The sequence below is a fragment of the Anomalospiza imberbis genome, chromosome 4, assembly GCF_031753505.1.
Source record: "Anomalospiza imberbis isolate Cuckoo-Finch-1a 21T00152 chromosome 4, ASM3175350v1, whole genome shotgun sequence".
In the NCBI taxonomy this organism is placed as follows: domain Eukaryota; kingdom Metazoa; phylum Chordata; class Aves; order Passeriformes; family Viduidae; genus Anomalospiza; species Anomalospiza imberbis.
Window position 1 is genome coordinate 14,256,794 of NC_089684.1, and position 8,400 is coordinate 14,265,193.

Here is an 8,400-nt window from a genome sequence, read left to right on the forward strand (position 1 = left end):
CTCATTATATATTATTCCTTGAATCTGTTACAGACAACACACACAGAAAGCCAGACTACTCGAACAAATATGCTCTTAAAAACACCAGTAATACTAGTCAGTGTTCTCTTTATTCTTTACAGATTGCCACTCAAATTTAGCTTTTAAAACGTCACTATTCCCTTCATGATTCTTTTACAATCCATATTATATTTCCAATCTATTGGTTAATCTGCATCACCCTTACCAACCTTTTTCTCTGCCTTTTTGTGTTATGTCATGAAAAATTCTTAAAATATATGCTTCTGTAATTATATTGTTACATAAGACTAGGAGACTCTCTTCTTTGTTTAGTTTTTGTTATTGTTGTTGTTTGGTTAGTTTGGTTTGGGGCTTTTGGTGTGGAGATATCCAGGTTTTAGGAAGAGAGAGTTATTTCAGCTAGTTGTGAGTAGATTTTTACTTGGCGTTAACAGCATTACTTACACAGTCAGGTAATATCTTTTTGACCATATTGAATTTTCCTCTATTGTATTGCTATGTCTAGAAGTGTCATTTTTTTACCATAAATTTAAGAATTCTACATTGCAATTTCACTGATTTCAGTAAGATATTCTTGTTCACACAATCAAAATGGATGCTTTTCTATTCACTAGAGTTTTTAATTATACAGTTGGGCTGAGATCCGTGATTTGTTGACATTGTTCACTGCTTCTATAGGGTCTGGCTCACCGAAGAAATATAAAGCAGATAACAACAATCTAGATTACTTACTATCATCATGTCAGATAAGCCTTTCAGAAATTTCTCTTTGTGGTGAATACAATGATCAAATGATGCCAGAAAGCCTTTTATACTTTTAGTCCTATTTTACTGGCCTTTTCTTTATGAGTTAAACAAAACATTAATAATGATTTCTCAGAACAAGATTTCCATTAGTGGCATAAAGATTTACACCTCAAGGGCTTAGTTATAATTGTTCATGATTGCACAAGTTAACTGGATATACTGTTCTTGACAGCAATATGTTTTAAAAAGTAGTTTATTTAGTAATAAAAATGTGATAGAATGGTTGAAGTGGCTCAGAAGTCTGAAATTAATCAACTACCTTTTCAGAGTTGTACTTCCTCTTCTAGAGGTATAGCTCTGCTATTTGTCTCCAAATGGTAAAATGCACTGTTTCCATAAAGGCAATATTTTTTCACTTTTTTTAAAAATAAAATAATTCCTTTCTGAAGTCCAAAACCTAATTTAATCTCCTTACCTTCCACAGTTCATAATATTTCTCCATTCAAAATTTCAGACTTCGCATTCAATTAGGGGGAAAAAAGCAAAATGTCAAACCTTCTTGGGAGGCAGGCATTTTACAGGTAACTGAGTAAACTTTTTATTTCCTCTCCCCTCAGAAAAATCAATCCACATATGCATTTATTTTCTGTTGTTCTGACATATGGTTTTGGTTGCAAAAATACCTAATTGAAAGGTAAGTCTTGCTCTAAAGATCTGTAAAAGAATGAGAGCCATCTCTTCAGCTAAACATTCAGACCTGGATGTCAGCTGATAATATTGGAAAAGAAGATCAAGATCTACCAAGAAGATCAAGAAGATCTTGATCAAGTCGATCAAACTATCAAGATTGATAATTAAGTGTGGGAAATTGCCCTCATCAAACACCATACTCAAAATTGCTGCTCACGCACTCTGAGTAAAATAGTAGACTGTATGGAGGTGATAAACTTGAATTACAATAGTTCTCTTTTGTTTAAGCAGAAGAACTTCAGTAGAAACACTTTTTTCTTAGTCAGCTTTAGCTGACGTGCAAGGCTGACACCACTCAGCAACAATCTCAGCAGCTGAGACTGTTAAAGTTGCCCTTTGCCAAGAAGCTGGGATGGCAAGGCACAATGAGGAAACACAGGCCTTTTGGCATCCCAGCTCCTGACTAACAGGTAACAAGGCCACCTGTTTCTGCTGCTATCTCACCACATTTACAGGACACAATATCTACCTCTGCTGCAGGGAAATTAAAGCTACTGTGGAGCCTCAATTTGGTAACAGCCAGAGGCCCAAGATTCAATATCTATGACATTTGCACAACATATAGAAAAAAAGCAGCTGCTGATTTAACTACCAAAACTAACCGGCTCCATTGGGATCATGAGGTTCTATTCACAATGAAAAGGGGTTTTTCGTCCTAGTAAAAATACTGTAATGCATAACAAGAAAAAAAAAATGAAGGAAATTTCCATCAATCCTCACATCAACCTTAATTTAAAGTCATATCCTATGTGTGATGGTGGTAGGACAACTATACTGGACTTACTCATTTGCCAGACCAGGAAAAAAGGTGAAACCAGAATATCAGTTGAGCTTAGGCTGCTAATGAACCCTCTGGAGCAGGGCCATGGTGCACCACACAGCACAGCAACTGCACAGCCAGAGGACAAGGGGTAAAAAGAGGCTGCCACAGCTACAAAAGACTGCAAAGAGATTCCTTGTCCCAGCAGGCAGGGTCACCTGTACATGCCCCCTTTTTCCTACAACAGTAGGATCTCTTTCTCAGAGAAAAGTAAGCATAAAAGATCTGCTTTTTGATGATACACTGGACATTGAAATTCATTCCAATTTTTTGATGGATCTTTTTTTAAAACCTCTTTTGTACCTGAGTTGCTGTAGTTGCTCATGGAATAATATACTGCTGTATGTTGAGAGCTGAACAACAGTCATTCACAATATATTTATGCAGGCAATTAATTTTTACCATGATAGCCTGTGGAAGAAAGGCTTGTGCAACCCACAGACATGTCTTTCTCTTACCTCTGCATGAAAGTCTGTCACACAGCTGCTCACCTCAGAATAGTGATTTAATCTCTTGACTAATTTTAAAAGAATTTGAAATAGGGGTGTGTTCCCAGATTCAGCATCCAAATATATTCTTAATCAGCTTCAGTTGCACTGAAAGGATGTTGTGATCCATCACATATAATTAGAAATAGCAGCAGACAACAAATGCACTCACATTAATGAGGCAGAAAACACACCTGCTAACGAAACAATAGGAGTGTACAGCATGACCTGCTTTCTTCTTCACTGTTATTCAGGTTATAGATTTTGGGGTAAATAAAAGCATTGCTTGAGTTTTGAAGGTACTGAATATGAGAAAGCATCTTGATTAACAATATTTTTTCTTGCACTTTAATATGGAGAGTTTTAAAGCCTCTGTCTAGAAGAAACACCCAGGTGACACAAGAAAAATAGCTAATCTCAGTGATAGTGAAACAATATGAGAGTACTAGGTTTTAAGATACATAACTGTTGCTCAAACCACCATCACAAACATTTCACTATGTATTTTTACTAGGTAGAAGGACAAAACTACTGTTTTGCCTAAACATATATGAAGAAAGCTCGTTTGACCTAGCAAAAGTTTCTGTCCTGTCAAGGCTGAGGTATAAAGTATGATCAAAAATTTAAGCAAGAAATATTGCCAGCCAGTAATGAAGAGTGAAGAAAGAAACTGAGATAAAAATGGTGGGGTACTGTGACTGATATATCCATAATCTTTGATATCCATACTCTCTCAGAATACCATGAATTTAAGATTGTAAAAATCAATGGGTAAGTAAAGAACAGGTGTGATTCTACAAGCTTTAAGTATTCTTACTGAGGGATCATATGTTACTTACTTTCCTTAATCAATGATGAGCCAGTTTAACTCACAAAAATTAACAACAAAAATATTAATTACCCTGAATATTTCCATATCTCCTTTTGGAAATCTTTGTTTCCCAGGTGGAATTTTTTTTTTAATGTGTACCTTCCAGGAAGTTGCATTCCTAAAACAAAATATATAAATTCAATGTAGAAACATGAGTCTTTGTATGTTGCTCTTGAGGCAGGGATGGGAATTAAGAGACTATCTTCAGAAGGTAAAGAATGAGCGTTTATTCAAAAGTACGTCTCTTTTATAAAGAACATCATGAACATTGATTCTATTGGTTTTAAAGCAAAAACATTTCACCTGATTGGTACACTGGACTTAGGTCAGTGTGGTAAAACATATCTATAAACAATATAAACAAAAAACAAGATAATAAATTGTTTACATTCTTCCAGACTTTTTCCCAAACTTAGCCTAACAGAAATCTTCCTCTTTTTCTCTCTAACTAAACTGAGAATATCCACATTTGTACATTCCAGAACACAGATCCAGTACTAGTAGAGCAGGAAAATACAAAACAGACATTCCATGAAGCTCTGGAGCTTAGAAATTCTGCAGCTTCCATATAATTCAAGAGCTGCCCTAAGAAAGATGCAATTAAGGAACAATGCACTTAAAGCCTGAAAGAAGGAAGGAGCAAGATCACAGCTGCCCACAGGCTGAAAAGAAAGCTGACCATGTTATCAGCATCATTTGGACAAAATCAAAAAAAGAAACCGAAAGAAATATATTGATTTTGAGCCAGAAATACTATGCTCCTTCAGTCTTTATCTTTTTCTCAGACCTTTTAGAATTGGTGTCAATTATTTTGAGGCAAATTTCTATATACAATACCTCAAAATCATTTTGTCTTCTTTTTACTTCTTTTTTTGGATGAAATCCCTCTTTTCAGTCCTCAGGTTACAAAGTAAAAGATCACAAATTGCATCCATCCTTCTTCTATCAGCTTTTACAGCAAATAGCATCCCTCTATTGAAACCTGTCCCACAAGTTACCTTCATGTATGCTTCATTCTCCTCTTGCTTCTAATCTAAGATCACTGCAGGAGGCAGAGGTAAAAGTCTTCATGTGGTCACTGTACCAAGAACCATAAAGCCAATATATCGTTGCATAAATCATCATGTAACAACAATAAACTAATATAGATCCTTTTTTAAAGGAAGTTATGTGGCAAATTCCATTGTCTTCTAATCAATTCAGGTAAATAAAACAACATGTTTGTACTTTAAATATTATACATACATATTTCTGATAGCTTTATTACATATCCTATGTAAAGTATACTCAATATTTGAATCAACAGCTATTTGGATTTATATTTAAATTGGTATTTATTAAATATATATTTATAACTATATCCATGTGCATTATTGAGTTCTGCTAGGAGGTTAGGTTTGTAGGAGAAGGAAAATGCCAAATCTTGCACAAGCAAGCGATAGAAAAATACAGACATTCCTATTTCAGGCTGACCTTTAGATCAATGACCTTCTTCTTCTGCCCTAAAGCATCTGTCAATAGGAAGTGCCACAAAACACCATTGCTAACCTTTACTCTTAAATTCTCCTCTCTTACTATGTCCTACAATTCAGGTCACACCTACTATCCCCTGAGCCATTAAAAAACTCCTGGATTTTGCCCGTGGGGCATTTATTGTATCTCTTACTTTCCAGTATTTAAAGAACCAGATGGTTAGGGTAAGACTCACTTACTCTGATGTGGTTTTCTTGGATAAAAATAACTGTCTGTCTATATGGGTTTTAGCAGTAAATCATGAATTTATTCAGTGCTACCAACAAACCAGACTGAGTTTTAGACAGAATCAACAATATCAAAACCTGCCTATTTTTAAAACACTAGCAAATCTGCTTGTCAGTGAACTAGAGTGCCGAGCTGCCATTTGAACTTCCAACATTCTTGAATAGCGTTAATGAAAGTTGGGGTTTTTCCTTCATCTCCAATTTTCTTGTCCTTCCTCACTTATTTTGTGGCTACTACTTTATTGGAACCTGAATTTAAAGTTCATCCTGGTATTCATGACAGATAAATAGATATATACAGTGACAACCTCAAGTACATTGTCATCACTCACACTGATAGGACTTTTGCCTAGAAATTTAATCTTGTTCTGACTAGCCACAAGGCAGCTACATGTAATTAGTGAATAGAAAAATTTTAGATTACTTTTATATTAAATTGCTTTATAAGCAAAGGCACGATTTCCTGAGAAGTCTCTTTTGAGTTTTGCTCATATAGGAACATCAAAGCCCAAATAACAAAATAAAGATGTAGACTCAGAGAAAGATTCATCATTAAAAAAGATACAATTTTTTTATCATATGTAGAATGAGACTGCAGACAGTTATTATACAGGATTTCATATGACAAAATTAAAGCAGCTTGGACTTAAAGAGGGCAAGGAATGTTATAACAGCCCTGTTCTCTAAGCAGAGCAATATTCTGAGATTTCAGGACAATTATGTTTAACAACCAAATGCTTTAACTTTGCTGTTTAGCTTTTATCCAATGGTTTATGTTCTCCTTACCATTAGGCAACTTTCTGTCAAATCACTTACCCACTATATAAATTAATTGCTCTGCCATTCTGAGGTATATTTATATGCATAAAGAAAACTGCTGAATTTATTGGAAGTTTGAAAGCACAGGCACTCAAAGTGAAATAAATGTGCAGCTGGGAAACAAAAACATTTAAAAAAACAAAACATAAATTAGTCACATAAATTTTTCACACAGCTTCCTGCACAGTACCCTGTATATCTCCCTAATATTGTTTAACAAAAAAAAATAAAAAACAGAAATATAAATATCTAGAAGATTATTTGTCCTTATTTTGTTCTAATTTCAACAAACTAGACAGATGGGATGCAAAGAAATGAAGAAAACTGGAGAAATTGTATAATCTGTGGTAAAATTTGCAGGCTGGTTGACCCATTATGTATTACCATTTTTAGCGGGGAAGGACTCTGGTAACCTGAATTTCACACTAAGACAAAAAAGCAGCCAGATTTTGTGGTGGTGGTATAGGCTATGTGTGACAAGCTCATTTACCCCTGCTAGTGCGTTAGGGTGTGCTGTTGTGTACTAACTCTAGGTGCTTTGCTTAGAAAAGGCAGTTTCAAGGTGTGAATGAGAACCAGTAACTCAAACTGGAGCCTGCTAACCCTCCATCTGAGCTGATGTAGCTGTTGAAAGCCCTGGGTATACGTCTTCTCTTTGCCAGCTCTCATTGCAGATGCCTTTGTGGCACATCTCTGACTGCTGAAGAGGAAGGGGGTGGTTAACCCACAGTCTTCAGGACCAAAAGTTAATCCAAGTAGTTCCTAGGGTCTACAAGTTCAATTATGGTAAATAAAGACTGCAGGGGGTAGGCACTGACAAATGGGGCAATGATGATTAAGCTCATCCTCTTGTGCTTTGATTGCTTCTCACTATTTGCTTAGAGCCCAAAGGTAGATTTTAAACAGAGCTTTCTCCCTGCACTATTTATTAGGAGAGATACTCAGAATGTTGTTATTGAAATAGTTCACTGATAAGGTTAAATCAGACATAGGACTTTAAAGCTTTTAAAAAAGATATTTTTAAGGTCTAGCTCACAGGAGCATGAAAGCACAGCTTCAGTACAAAGAACATGAGAATAATAGGTCGGGAGAGAATTTTTCAGCCAGTGCACAAAGACTGCTTCCCTCTTGACCTCTGAAATTAACTTGATTTTAAATATGCAATAGCTATTACAAATTCTTCCTCAATGAAGGTTTAAGACAAAAAAGAAGTGACCTGAGAGGGGAGGGGCTACCCCCCTTTCAGGGAAATTGAGAGCAAATACATTTAAAAATGTCCTGGATTTGGCTTGGCTTCCATCTTGGTGTTTGTCTTGTTTTTAATGTAGAAAACAGCAGAGGAAACACAGCCTTGTGCAAACCAACTAAAGATATAAATAATAATACTAGGGCTAGTTTTAAGTATAGTTCATTCTCCTGTTGCCATTTGTTCTAAACCTTTCAGGGTAGTTTGTTCTGCACATGTCACTTTCCTGCTCAGATGGTGTCATGGCTTACCAGCAGCTGGCAACCAGTAAACACATTCACTCCACTGGTGGGATGGGGGACAGAACTGGAAGAGTCAAAGTGAAAAATCTCTTAGGTTGAGATAAAGACAATTTAATTGGTAAATCAAAAGCCACACATGGAAGCCAAGCAAAATAAGGAATTTTTCATTATTTCCCATCCGCTGTTAAATTGTTATTTAGATCAAATTAATTGCTATATATGAATTTTTAAACAACCTAGATTTAATTCTTAAGAAATCTAGACTGACGTTAAAAATACATTTATAGCTGTGTTCATCCTCTGTGTTATGAATATGGTTTTGTAGGCACAGCTATGCTTTAAACAAAGCTATGATAAGAAAGTTCAGAAAAATCTTACTCTGCTTTCTTTCAGACAGAGGTTCCTATCCCAGCCATTTGCAGAATATCCATTTTATGTGTAGAGCAAGACAAATTACTTTCTGTTTTGATGATTTTTTAATATTATGAACAGTCTTAGTCACAACACTTAAAATTACTTCTTGAATATCTTACAGAATCTCAATTCTGAAGTTTTATATTCAGGCAGAAGTTTTCCTTTCATAGAATCTATGTAGAAAAGTGGATGCTTCAATGGAGCATCCCTGGACCTTGCCAT